General features: G+C 54.8%; 1 protein-coding gene across 2 annotated transcripts in view; it reads right to left on the bottom strand.

Moving 5' to 3' along the window:
- Positions 1 to 12,977, bottom strand: part of NTRK3 (neurotrophic receptor tyrosine kinase 3) — a 276,304-nt gene that overhangs the window by 238,715 nt on the left and 24,612 nt on the right. The window lies entirely within an intron of this gene.

Here is a 12,977-nt window from a genome sequence, read left to right as displayed (position 1 = left end):
GTGTTGTCAAGGACGTGGAGAAATTGGAACCCTCATGCACTGTGGGTAGGAAGGTAAAATGATGCAGCTGTAATGAAAAACAGGATGGCAGTTCCTCCAAAAGTTAGAATTGCCATGTGACCCAGCAATCCCACTTCTGGGTATGCACCCAAGAGAACTGAAAGCAGGGTCTCGAAGAGAGATTTGTCCACCCATGTTCATAACAGCATTATTCACAATGGCCAAAAGGTGGGGGTAATCCAAGTATCTGCCGCTGAAGGAGCAAAACATGGTAGGTACGAGTATACACACACAATGGAATATTATTCAGCCTTAGAAAGGAACGAAATTCTGTCACATGTTACAAGATGGACGAAACTTGAGGACACTATACTGAGTAAAATAAGCCAGTAGCAGAAGATAAATACTGTAGGATTCCACTTATATGAGGTACCTAGAATAGTCAAATCATAGAGACAAAAATAGAATGGTGGTTGCCAGGAGGAGGGGAGAACGGAGGGTTGTTTAGTGGGTATAGTTTCAGTTTTGCAAGATGAAGAGATACGGAGATCAGTGCAAGTGCACTTAACACTACTGAGCCGTACACTTAACATAGTGACGATGGTAAATTTTATGTTATGTGTCTTTTCTCACAAGTAAAAAAGAAAAGAAAAGCTGACTCTTGTGCCCACTCTCCAGGCCACTCTGGCAGCCGCCATATTGGAAGAACACTTGGAGGACAGTAATGTCAGCTCTTCCCAAAGGCCCCTGGGGGCCCCGGGACACCTCTGCGCCCTGAAACGAGCATAGATGTATGACAAGGAGCCATTTGTTATCTAGCCTGACCCACTACACGTCACCGGGCAAGTCGTCTGCCATCAGGATCAGCGGGCACCCTGTGCGGAGGCCTCCGTAGAAAGCTGCCCCAGGGTAACTTAGCAGGTCTTGGCTGCCAGACCAGGGGCTCCGGCAGAGAAGACCAGGCGACGGAGCCGGACAGGCTCAGGTTTGAACCCTGCCTCTGCCATCTCCTAGCTTTGTGACCGTGTGCGACCGCCTGGATCTCTCTGAGCTAGATTCCCTCCTCTGTAAAACAGGCCCATAAAGCTCAGCGACAGCACTCTTCTGAGGCGTGCAGCTGACACTTGCTAAGTCGCTGACACATGGAAGGCACCCAATAAGTGGTGTCACAATGATGACGATTCTGAGTTTTAGCCGCGGTGCTGTCAGCTAGAGCCCCACGTGCCTACTGTCAGGCTCGCGGTCTGCTGAGAGGCCTGGAGTCCCTGTGAGGTGCTCCCCCCAGGCATGTGACTGTGTTGCTTCTGGGCCCCACACCAGAGCCGGAAGCTCAATGACATCACTGCCAGCATGGGCGCCTGTGTCTGCTCCCTTCACAGGCAACGCGATTTCACCTTAACCCTGTGGGAGCAGGAGCGTTAGGGTACCCGAGACTCCTTTGGCCTAAGACTTCCTTGTTCTCATCCAAACCCACCTGTCTGCAAGCCCAGCCTGTGCCCCCATCCAGGCCTTTCTCCATCCCAGCCACAAGGACAGTCAGTACCGAAGAGGGCATGAGATCACCCACCTGGTCTCGCTCACGTAACAGCCTGGACAACAGATGCCCTAGCAATGGCCCTAGCAACGATGACAGGAGACGACCTCTTGGCCAGAGACAAGTGGGAAATATGTAAACAACAATCAGCCCTGTGCGGAGGAAGGGCTGCAGAGTGTCAGCGGTGCACATGTGCAGGACGCCACCTGCCTGGGCACAGAGGGAAGCCTATTAGCCAACCCCAACGTCCCCTTTCAACATCAAAGCAAAATAATCAATGGGAAAGGAACAGGGGAGGCTGGAAATCCCTTTGACCTGCAGCAAATTAAGCTTAATCCTCTCCAGCCAGCTGTGTGGCTGTTGGGCTACAACTGTGCTGTCTGCTCAGTAACTGACAGCTCCCCAAAACCCAGAGGTGGGGCCAAGAGGAGAAGCCCAGGCTGATAGCGGAAACGCGGCAACTGTGGTGGGGTCCCAGGGCCCCTCGCCACTTGGGGCTGGGCCTTCAGGGCAGAAGCCTGGACTCCTGACTTCAATGCCCATCAGCGAGGGGACCCGACCAAAGTCTAGAAGTTAAAACCAGTCCTGCTTCCCTTGCACTGGGCCCAACTCTGGAGGAAATCCTCATTGTCCCCGGAAAAGGTCAACTGAGCCCAGGCTGCCACAGCCCAGCTGTGGGGACATTTCTATTTGCCAAGCAATCCGTTCCGGTGGGAACGGAAGCTCCTGGAGTGGTGACTAGTCCAGGCTTCAAGGGTGATGAAGGTCAAAATCAAGATGAGAAGAACACGGATGGCAGTGGCTAATATACACGGAGCATGTCTGGGTGCCAGGCCCTGCACCCTGTTCAATGACCCTGGATGACCCTCCCAAGGTCATACAGCTCTCACTGGGAAACCTCTCACATCAAACCCAGGGATGCTCTCACCTTCTCCCTCACGACTAGCCCCGCCTACAATGTCACCTGTACGCTGCAGGAGAGAGGAGTTGTAACGCCTGCAGAAAATCTCCAAGTAAATCCAGCTACAATTTAAAAGGCTTGGGTTTAAGAGAAGATACAATCAGAAGACCAAAACACAGTGAGATACAGTGAGATAGATGAAATAGACAAGAAAAAGCATGCCAGCAGCAGGGATGACAATGACCGCAGTGGTTCAGGGCCACACACAGAGACCCTGCAAAAGTTCCCCAAGCAAATGAGCGGCTTAACTATTTCAGGGGTTGGGGGATCCCTGTGGCAGGAGTACAGCTGGAGGCAGGGAAAGGTCACAAGAAAAATCCCAGCTTGTCCTACCCGGAGGAACAACTGGGGACCTCAAAGACCACCAAGCCACAGACTGGTGGGCCTACGGAAGAAAAAACGCCACGGATGTGCAGGTATAGACGCCAGTTCCAACGCAGGCTCTGCCACTCAGTAGCTGTGTGATGCTGGGCAAGTCACTTAGCTTTCCGGTGCCTCAGATCTGACAAGCACGGAGAGTAGTGAGGCCCAGTGCGTGAGTTGCTGAGGATGAAATGTGATCAGAGATGGGATGTGGACCAACCCTGCAAGGCTATTAGGAAATGCTGGCTGGACGCAGGCCGCTCTCCAGGCAGTCCCAGGAGCCCGTCATATTTTGGACCACCCATTTCTAGCGCATGGCAGCTGGTTTCTTCCCAGATGGAGCAGGGACATTCGAACGGCACCTCCCTCAAGCCAGAGGAGATTTGTGCCATAGAACTCCCGGTTCCCACCGCACCCCCACTCCAAGTCTGAAAATGACTCATCCATACGAAATGGTCATGGCAGAAAAAGCCCAAGAGGTCAATCCATCCAGGGATATAAACCCTAGATGCACATCTGAGACTCCTGGGGTGCTTACAAAAATGCTGGTTCCTGGGCCAGGTCCCAGACTACAGGGTCACACCCCCCGGGATGGGGCCCTGTCCTCTGCATTTGTAACAAGCTCTCCTGGGGATTCTGGTACCCAGCCAGGGTTGGAAATCACACCAACCCTCTCATTTTACCAATGAGGGAACTCTATGGTGGAGGGACTTAATGCTGGTTAATTTCAATTACTCTTTTCGTGACTATAAACTAACACAGGCTCCTTATGGGATGTTTGGGGGGGAAAATGAAAAGATCACAAGGAAATTAAAGTCACTCATCATTACGTCTCACAGAGATAACCGCCCTCGACGTGGGGTGCGGGTCCTCCCGTCTTCACTTCCGGGCAGATGAGGTGACGACAGATGCACGGCTTGAATCCCAGCTTTCCTTTGCTTATAGTTTTTCTTAAGTATTTTATGTTGTCATTACAAATTCATAAAAGGAAATCAATGAAGATAAAAAAAACTGAGAGATTTTTAAATAAACAATACACAGGATAAGTAGCTAATAAACAGCAAGGGCACGGACAGGACCTAGGTGGCCTGATCCTGGTGCTGGGCTCGTCCCCTCACCTGAAGGGTTTGCCACCCACCCCATCCCCAACACTTACACCTGGACTGGGAGTCGAGGCCAGCCCCAAGGTGATGGGTGAGCAGGAAGGCGGGGGTCTTGTCCCATGGCTAAGAAAGGCCACCCAGGGAATCAGATTACAAACAAACATAAACTAATGGCACAGCTATCAAGACCGATTAGGCTACACGATAGGAAAAAATTACAGGGCTGTTTGGCCCCAACAATGTAAGATTAATTATCAGTACAGCTTACATGACACTGCAGCAGTAACAACCTGAATAAGGGTTTCTCGCGCACCTTCTATGCAACTGGAGTCTTTCAGCCTCAGGGACCCAGCAGCCTGCCTCAGGACCAGCCAGAAAGCAAGCTTCTCAGCCCAGGCAGGTGGGGCAGACGGTGCAGGAGTCTGTCTGTTAGCCAGCTGGAAGTTGGATCTGAACTCAGGTTCTCTGTCACACAGGGATCGGGACGACTCCTAGAGCCCAACTCTAACACGTACGCAAATCTACGTATCCCCCCAATACTGCCCGGCACAGAGACAGGCACACAATCGGTACTCAAACCTCACAAGTCCATGAAGTAGGTACCATGATTATCCCCATTTTACAGATCAGGAAACTAAGGCATCAAAAGGTTAAGTGGCTTGGTCAAGGTCACCCAGCTGGCACCTACCAGCCCTTGGATTCAAACTCAGGCAGGTTCCATGGCCTGTGAGCTTACCCCTGAAACTGCCTTTCAATAATGCAGCAGTAATAAAAAATAAATAAAAATAATACTACGCTCATTTCATTCATCACTTCCAGTTTACGCAGCACGCACACATTCCATTTTGCGTAGCACTCACTGTCGTCATCCCATGAAAAGTCCCGCGACTTCCATTTCATAGTGGGGAAACTGAGGCAGGAACACAGAACTTGCCTAAGATATTTAGGCTGTCCAGTGATTAGGTTGCACTACATAAAACTACCACTATTGTAAACCAAAAGTGGCTGAATACTGGCACTTTAACATGGATTGACTGCCTCCTGAAGGGAACAGATATAACCAGAGAGCCCCCTTCTGGAGTGTCAGGTGCCAGGGACAGTGCTAGGCACCTGGCATTTTCCTGCTCTATGAGGAACACGCCATCATTCAGTAGCAGATAAGGAAGCTTCAACCCAAGGAGATGTCATGCCTCCCTGAACGTCCCCTACTCAGGCAGCAGCCAAGGGAGACACAAAGGTCACCGTGGGACCCGTGGAATCCTTTGGGGATGCCGGACTGCCGCCCACCCTGCACTGAGTGCCCTTCAAGCTGTAACCAGGCAACTGGGTGAGGAGAGGGGAGGGTTGGTGGAGGCTGGCGGAGGGTGGGCAGCCAGGACTGCAGGCTGGGGCTCCGCAGATGTCAGCCGCTCCGGTTGGAACTCCCCCAGCACACGGGCCCCAGGGCAGACAGTGACCTTCCCCACAATCAGCCGGGTGGGCTGTCCTTGACCAGCTGGCCAGGGCACAACGTCATGCTGAGGCCACCCAGAAGGCCAACGTCATCTGTGGCCTGTGTCACCAAGTGTGAGTGCCGGGGGTGGGGGGGGGGCTGCTGTCCCAGCGGTGCCCCTGCTGTCACTGCTTCCTGCCTCCCCAGAGCCCCTCTCTGCCCATGTGCTCGGAGGCAGAGCAGCTGGCAGGTGAGGACTGCATCAGGGACAAGAAGCAGCAAGGGCAGGTAGGGTGCCTGCGTGCCCACAACCAGGGCTGAGGAGGCCCCACGTAAGGGGGCAGCTATGCCGTGTGTAAGGCACCGTCACCACTCGGCTGTTCCACGCCCAGGGACCAGGAACCCAACCACTCTGGGTCTCCACTTGTCTCTTTACCGTAAAATAGGCATAATAATAGCATCTACTTCCTTGGGCCATGGGAGGATTAAATGGGATAGTACACGTTAAGAGCTCTGAGCACAAAATGAGTGCTTGATAAAAGGTGATCATTACTGTAATTAAGGGGGTGGGAGGCGAAGACTTAGGAAGTTATGGCTAAGGGTGGAGGCTGGAGGCACAGGCAGTGCCCCACGGGCAGAGGACCAAAGGGACGAGGACAAAGGCAGGGGAGGAGCTAGAACGGGACAGGATGGGAGCTGCAGAATTCACAGCACACAGGCAACACCCACTTAACCAAGAGGCCCTAACAGAGCCGTCCTAGCCGGGGCCTCGGGCTCTGCCTGTGGAGACGGAGCAGACACTACAGGACAACAGCCCAGGACCCCTGGCCCACGGAGGGCCCAGACAGTGGGAGCACTGGGTCTGAGAGTGATGAGGCCCCAAGTTCAGATGAGGGTTCCGCCTATAAGGTGGGAACTTCCCCAGGCACCACAGCTCAGAAACTAGAACTGAATGGGAGGGGAGTGGGTGTCCAGGACGGGCTGGGAAACTGGAGCTTGAGGCCCGAATAGCAAGTCGTTAGGAACTTTCCAGCGCCTGGCAGCACACGCAGGCGAGCTCCACACCACGGGCGCTTTGGGGCCTGAGCAGCCAGGTGCACTGTCCTCCACCTCCCAGCTGGGTGACTTCGGGCACGTTACCTACAAACCTCTCTGTGCCTCGGTTTGCTCATCTGTCAAATGGAGCTAACGACGGCACTGATTCCAGGGTCAGAAAAACGCTGTAATTATTCTGAGGTCATCTCTACATGAAGGCTTCAATAAAGAGACGCTATCACGACTGTTACTGTTATAGTAAGTCCTCACTTAATGGCCTTGATAGGTCCTGTGACTTGAAGCGAAACGACCTATAATGAAAACCAATTTTCCCACAGGTTAATTGACATAAACAAGAGTTAGGCTCCTACAGCCTCTCAACAACGTTAGAACGAGACGATGAGGGAAATGACGTTACACAAGGGCCTGCCGTATTGTCACTGTGTTACTTGGCCAGCGACACCCGTTCTTCAGCAGGGACGCAGGGCCCAGGCATGCTGTACGGGGAGTATAGTGACAGTGCTCAGATGACAAGTGCCGCTAAGACACAGCCTGCCCGTGACCTTGAGGAGTCTCCGTCTCCTTAGGGAGGCCAATACACAAATGATCCTGGCACCAGGGACACGGGCAGGCAGCAGAGGTGTGGGGGAGCCCCCACACACCCAGCTGAGCCCCCCCACTCCCGGTGTAGGCCCTGCAGGGGGAGCTGGGGAAGAAGCCAGCCCTGGGAAGTGAGTACAGGGCTTGTACGGAGCTGCGGCTCTTTGCTTTGAAAAGCTGACTGTTTTGATACCGTTTGCTTTTTTTTTTTCCCCCTATAATTATCTCCACTTTATTCTCCTTCAGTATTTAGTGAAGTTTTTCTTTTTTTTTTTTTTCATTTAAATGCCAACCAGTACCAAGCGGACACAAGAAAGAGGGTGTTTCTCATAGAGGGTGAGGGTGCAGGGGAGGGGGGGATGCCAGGAATTTCAGAGGGAAGGACCCTCAAGATGACCAATCCAGAAACCCCTAGGGATTGCCAACCCTGCACCCACAGGGTCTCTTTCCAACAGGGGTCTGCGTTTTGTTTGAGTAAGAAAAGCCGTTACTGCACAAAAAAACATCAACTACTGGGCTCAAACATATGTGTATGTGATCTCTCTGCTGAGCTGAGAGACCAGGGGCTGCACCCTCTGCCTGGTCCTGAAGACACCAGCCAATCAGCACTGCAGAAGCCCCCTCAGAATGCACTGGGTTTTGTAGGAGGGACCCCTGCATGCTATTCAGAGAAGGCCCCCAAAGCAAGCAGCCGATGAACGATGTGTGAAGAGGAGGAATCAAGGGGAGAGGGAGAGGAGGCAGGAGGGGCTGGGGCAGGGCCAGTCATGGGATGGCTTCTCTCCTGACACCTCTGCCCTAAGTCACCCCTCAGGTACGATTCCTAAAGCAGGACCAGTTATCAGGACCAGCCAGGCACAGCCGACTTCCCCTCTTCTGATGGTGCCCGTGTCTCCCACCCAGGTCCACGCACACAGGATCTTAAGTCCTGCCTAGAAATGCAAGGACCCGATGGCCCAGCATGCAATACCCGCTAGAAGGCAAGAAAGGGATGGTCCCTGGGAGGCTGAAGGAAGGGCCAGAACAAGGCACAGATGCCTTCTGGGGGGCCCGATGCGCTGCGGTCAGCTGTCACTCGCTGTCCTGACACACACTGCCCACAGCTGCTTCTGCCTCTAGCGTTGAGCCCCTCGGACCCTGGACCCCAGACAGACGGCCCTTGCAAAGGGCCAGTGTGACAAGCCAAAGGCGGCTCCAGGAAGTGGCCTAGACGTCAGGAGAGCACTGGACTCAAGGTCAAAGGCATTGGGTGTGAGTCCTCCCTCTGTCACGTCGGCACTGTGACTCCAGGCAAGACCTCCTGTCTCTGGGCCTCAGTTTCCTCACCTGTGCAATGAGGGAAGTGACCCAGACCACCTCCATGTCCCCAGCCCCCAGCTCCGAGACCAACGCAGCACCGACCCTCCCCTATCCTTCCTCCCTCCGCCCTTGACCCTGACCCCTCAGCACACTCAACATGAGTACGTTGGCTGCTGGCCCACCCCGTGCCCCAGAGGCTGCAGCCACCAGAGAACCTTCAAGGAAGGTCCTGGGAGATGCCAACCGGATGGTGTGAGTGGATGGACACAGGCCCCCAGCAGTCCACGAGGCAGCCCTAAGGTGCCCAAGGGGTGGGGGCTGGGGATTGGGTGCTGTAGGTTGACCCCACACATTTACTTCATTCTCGTCCCGGAGAACCAAATGACCCCAGCAGTTTCACACGTAGATGGTGCCAGATGTGGCCCATGGTGGTGGGCGGGGGTTCCTGGAGGCTGCAAGCTGCCCCAGGGTCCTTCCAGCCAGGGGCGCTCCACCTCAGAACCCCTGCTCCCCACTCTCAGGCCCACCCCGCCTGCCTCAGTACCAGCTGAGCCCCGAGCCATCTCCGGGCTGCACACTTCCTGGACCTGATGCAAATCTCTGTGAACCCCCAGCCCTGCCCTGGGGCCCACACTCATTTCAGCACAGAACCTTATATTCTAACCCACTATTCACAAAAGTAACAACAGTAATAATACATAACTTACAGAGAGCCCTCGGCAAGTGTCAAGCAGGGTGCGCGCCAAGCGTTTTACAGAAATCATCCTACTTAATCCTCTCAATAACCCCATTAAGAAGGTACTATTGTTAACCCCATTTGACAGGTGAAGCAACTGAGGTTCAGCGAGGTTAAGTCACTCACTGAGAAGATCAAGGACATCTGACTTGAGCGTTCTCATCTTTCCACTTCACGAAGGCACCTGGATGTTCGTTCACCTGTTCCACTTTCCCTCCTCTCGCATGGAAAGAGGCTCCTTCTCTTTCATTCATTCAACTCCCAGCCTTGTGCGAGGCCCAGCCTTCCAGGAATCACAGCCTCGGCTGGTGTCCCTCGGTCTGTCTCCTCCAACCCCGCCGGGCCCTGTTTCCTTCCTGCCTGGTGTCTCCTGCCCTTGCAGTTTCCCCTCTCCGCTGGCGCCTTCCATTCTGCCCACGAGCAGTCAGATCTCCCCCATCCTTTAAGAAGAAAACGTGTTTCCTACCAACCCATCACTGTCTGTCCCTGGGTAACCAGACCCCTTGAGTGAAGATCTGCGCTCACCGCCTCACCGGCCCGTCTCTCCCCCTCCCCTTCAACGCCACCCCTACTTGGCCATGGACGTGGCTGACCACTCCCCTCGTCCTAGAGGCTGTGTCCCTCTGGCACGCTCCCTGCCGGCTCGCTCCCAGTCTGGCCCTCTCCAGACTCCTGCCAACAAGCGGAGGATGGGCGAGCGTCTCTTCTTGGCCCTCACCCCTTCTCTTTGTTCACTCACACCCTTGGCTTCAGCTCCACCTCTGGGCACATAATTCGCAAATCTCCAGGCTGGCTTTGATGTCCAAGGCCAGCCCTGACGTTCCAGGCCCTGGCCAGATGGACACCTCTGGATTTCGAGGCCAAACCAAATGCAATGTGTGAAACCAGAGGCACCCCTCTCCTTCCCAACCCGCTGCCTGGTCTGCCTCTCTCGCCTGGTAGTTCGTTCTCTCTCTCTCTCTCTCTCTCTCTCTCTCTCTCTCTCTCTCTCTCTTCTCTCTCTTTCTCCCTCCCTCTCTCTCTCTCTCTCCCAGGAGCCTCGCTGGGAATGCCAGCTTTCAGGCCCCGTGTGCCCCCTCGGCCTCAATCCTGCCAGTCTGACTCCACGCCATCTCCCTCTGTAACATCTCCCCCAACCGCCCTCCTCCTAACTCTTATTTTCTCTGCTCCATCTGGACACGATTCTGCGTCTCCCAGGGGCTCTGCCCACCTCACGTGTCTACAGCCCATCTCCAACTGCTATCAGATCAGTCGTCGTATCATCCCCACTGCCCCAGCCCTGGCCCCTGGGACAAGAAGAAAACACCCAGCCTGCAGCGGATCCTCTGAGAGCCATGGCAATCGCTTACCCTCGGCCTCCGCTTCCTCCTGCACAGGGTCCCCCCATCCACGTCCTCCCTGACTCCCCGCGCAGGACCAGAGCCTCCCCCGGGAAGCACACAGGGCACGACCCCAGTTCTCTTCACCTCCTCCCCACAGCACAGCTGCCCATGGGGCAGGGGTCCCTGCCATCCTCAAAATTACTTCCACAATGCCTCGCACAGCGCCTCACGCACAGTAAGAGAGAAGGACTGGAGCGTGTGTGTGCCAACGAGCCCTCTAGATACGGTGGCACATGCCGTCCACGGGGTCCCCCAGAAACCTCTCCCAACTTCCGTCTCCCGGGAGTCTTCTCACTGCAGAGGCCTGAAAGCCCTGGCGGCTGGGGTGGCCACGCTGGGGAGTGCAGGAATCTGGGTCTAGCGTACCCCTGGGAAGCCTCTGGCTTCCCTGGTACACGCTCCTCCGCTCATCCTCCCCGCTCCCACCTTCACAAGGACAAACTGGCGGCAGCCACCTTGCAACCACGAGAGAAAGAGATTCACAGAGATGCCGCCTATGACGGAACTGAGCTGCTGGACCAGCACCATCTAATTGTATGTCAGAAAAATAAAACCCTGTAGGTTCAAACCACCAAAGTCGGTTTTTAGTTACTTGCCACCAAACGCAAGCCTGTCTGGTCGCATGACGCACCCCGTGGGGCAGGGGGTATTTTCCACGTCAGGAGCTGAAGCTCCGAGAGGTTAGGTGACCCGCCCAACATGCCAGAGCCCATGAGTGGGAGAACCAGGGCCGAACGTGCCTGACTTACACCCAAGCTCCTTCTGGCCTGCTTCGCCATGCTATAATTCCAAAGTTTGTTGAGTGACTCAATGAGCAAAAACACCACTTCCTGAAGCCTCTTCTGTACGGCCCTTTAGAGACGTGGGGATGGCTGTAGAGTCAAGCTGGGTGCCCTGATCACACTCCACCCAGAAGACGCCCTGGTCAGCGGCTCCCACAGCCTGCGACCAGAGCTGCTCAGAGAAAGGCCTCCAAGGAGCCTGCCAGGTGCTCCTCAGTTAGATCTGGGTGCACCCCGCAAGGCCCCCAGCGACGCCAGCAGCCCTGAGGCCGTGCCTCGGCCACTCTGCACACAGGTAGGTGCGGCCTCCCTCACCTGCTCATGCACTTGCTCACGCCTACCTCCCACCCTCATAAAATGAAGCAATCAATGGTACGAATATTTTATCTGCATGGTTATTTCATTGGAGGCGAACGGATCGATGCAGCCCCGGGAGCACGGAGCATGATTTCTCATTGAACTGACATTGGGAACATCTGTTCCGGCTGCTCGGGGACTATAACCAAGGTATAGCACAGATGATGTACAGGGCTCAAGAGTGAGGGGTGGTCCCGCCACCTCTGGGTACAGGCTGGACAAGGAGGCCAGACGGAGCCTAGACTGTCACCCGCCACTGCAGGCAGGGGAGCATGGGCTCTGGGCACAGGCTGCCCGAGCTCCAACACATCTAGTTACTTGCTGGCGGGGTGATCGTGGGCACACGACCTAAGTTCTTATTGCCTCAAGCTTCCTCATCTGAAAAATTGGAAGGACCTCTTCAGCTAGGAGGAGGACAAGAGGATGTCCGGGTTTTCCAAGATGGCTCCAAGTTCACGTCTGGGAGCCTGCTGGCCCTGGAAGTAGGCTCACATGCTCTCATTCTGGGGTCAGACAACATGATCGTGGTAAGACCGGACAGAGCGGCAAGGGTCCTTTGCCCTCTCAATAGATGGCTGGATCGTGGCTAAGCAGCTTGCCTTCTCTGGAAAACGGAACAATAAGACCCGGCCAGGCTTCCTCGTAAAGAGTGAAAAGTTACTTTGAGAAGCCATTTGAGTGTAAGTTACGAATGGTCACTTGAACCTTCCCCGTATCACGAATCGTCACCTAATAACCAGTCTTCCTGCTGCTCTGCCATAACGCTGACATCTGCACTTCTCCTATTGCCTTGCGGCAGGCCTATGTGGAGATAAGCTTACAGCAAGCGAGGTGCCATCTTACCTATGAAAGCGGTGAGATGAGGGGGGAGAGGGGCCCATGGGAGCCAGCAGGATCTTGTCAATAAAGAAAAGTAAAATGGTTTTTAACAAAGCTCTCACAAGCAGAGCCCCTCTCCTGAAGATGTGCCCATTGGCTGGTCACCCCCCCAAGAAGGCTGGCTGGTGGCCATGGCGGGACGGGCTCCAGAGCATGTCCAAGCCTTGCCCCCCTTCTTTGCCAAGCATCCTTGCTGCTTTCTCACGTCGGTGACACGTCCCAGAGAAGGGTCCCGTCAGAGACGAGGTGTCCTGCGCCAGCCGGTGACTAACCCATGTGCCAATCATCCCCCACAAGCACGATCCACTCAGTGTCCCAAACACGTCACCGCCTCACGCTCACACCTATTCCTGCTCAAGGCAGCACTGTTCTACTCTCACCCAAGTTCTGGAAACCTCAGGCCCCCGTGACACCTCCATCCCTCACACACAACAGGTAGGATCAGAGTTGCTTGATATTTTTGGAGAGTCTTTGAAAGCTTTTCCCTTTCTTTCCCCCCTGCTTCCTGCCCAGC

This window comes from Hipposideros armiger, unplaced genomic scaffold (assembly GCF_001890085.2).
Source record: "Hipposideros armiger isolate ML-2016 unplaced genomic scaffold, ASM189008v1 scaffold_436, whole genome shotgun sequence".
Taxonomy (NCBI): Eukaryota; Metazoa; Chordata; class Mammalia; order Chiroptera; family Hipposideridae; genus Hipposideros; species Hipposideros armiger.
This window is presented reverse-complemented; position numbering and strand designations above follow the sequence as displayed.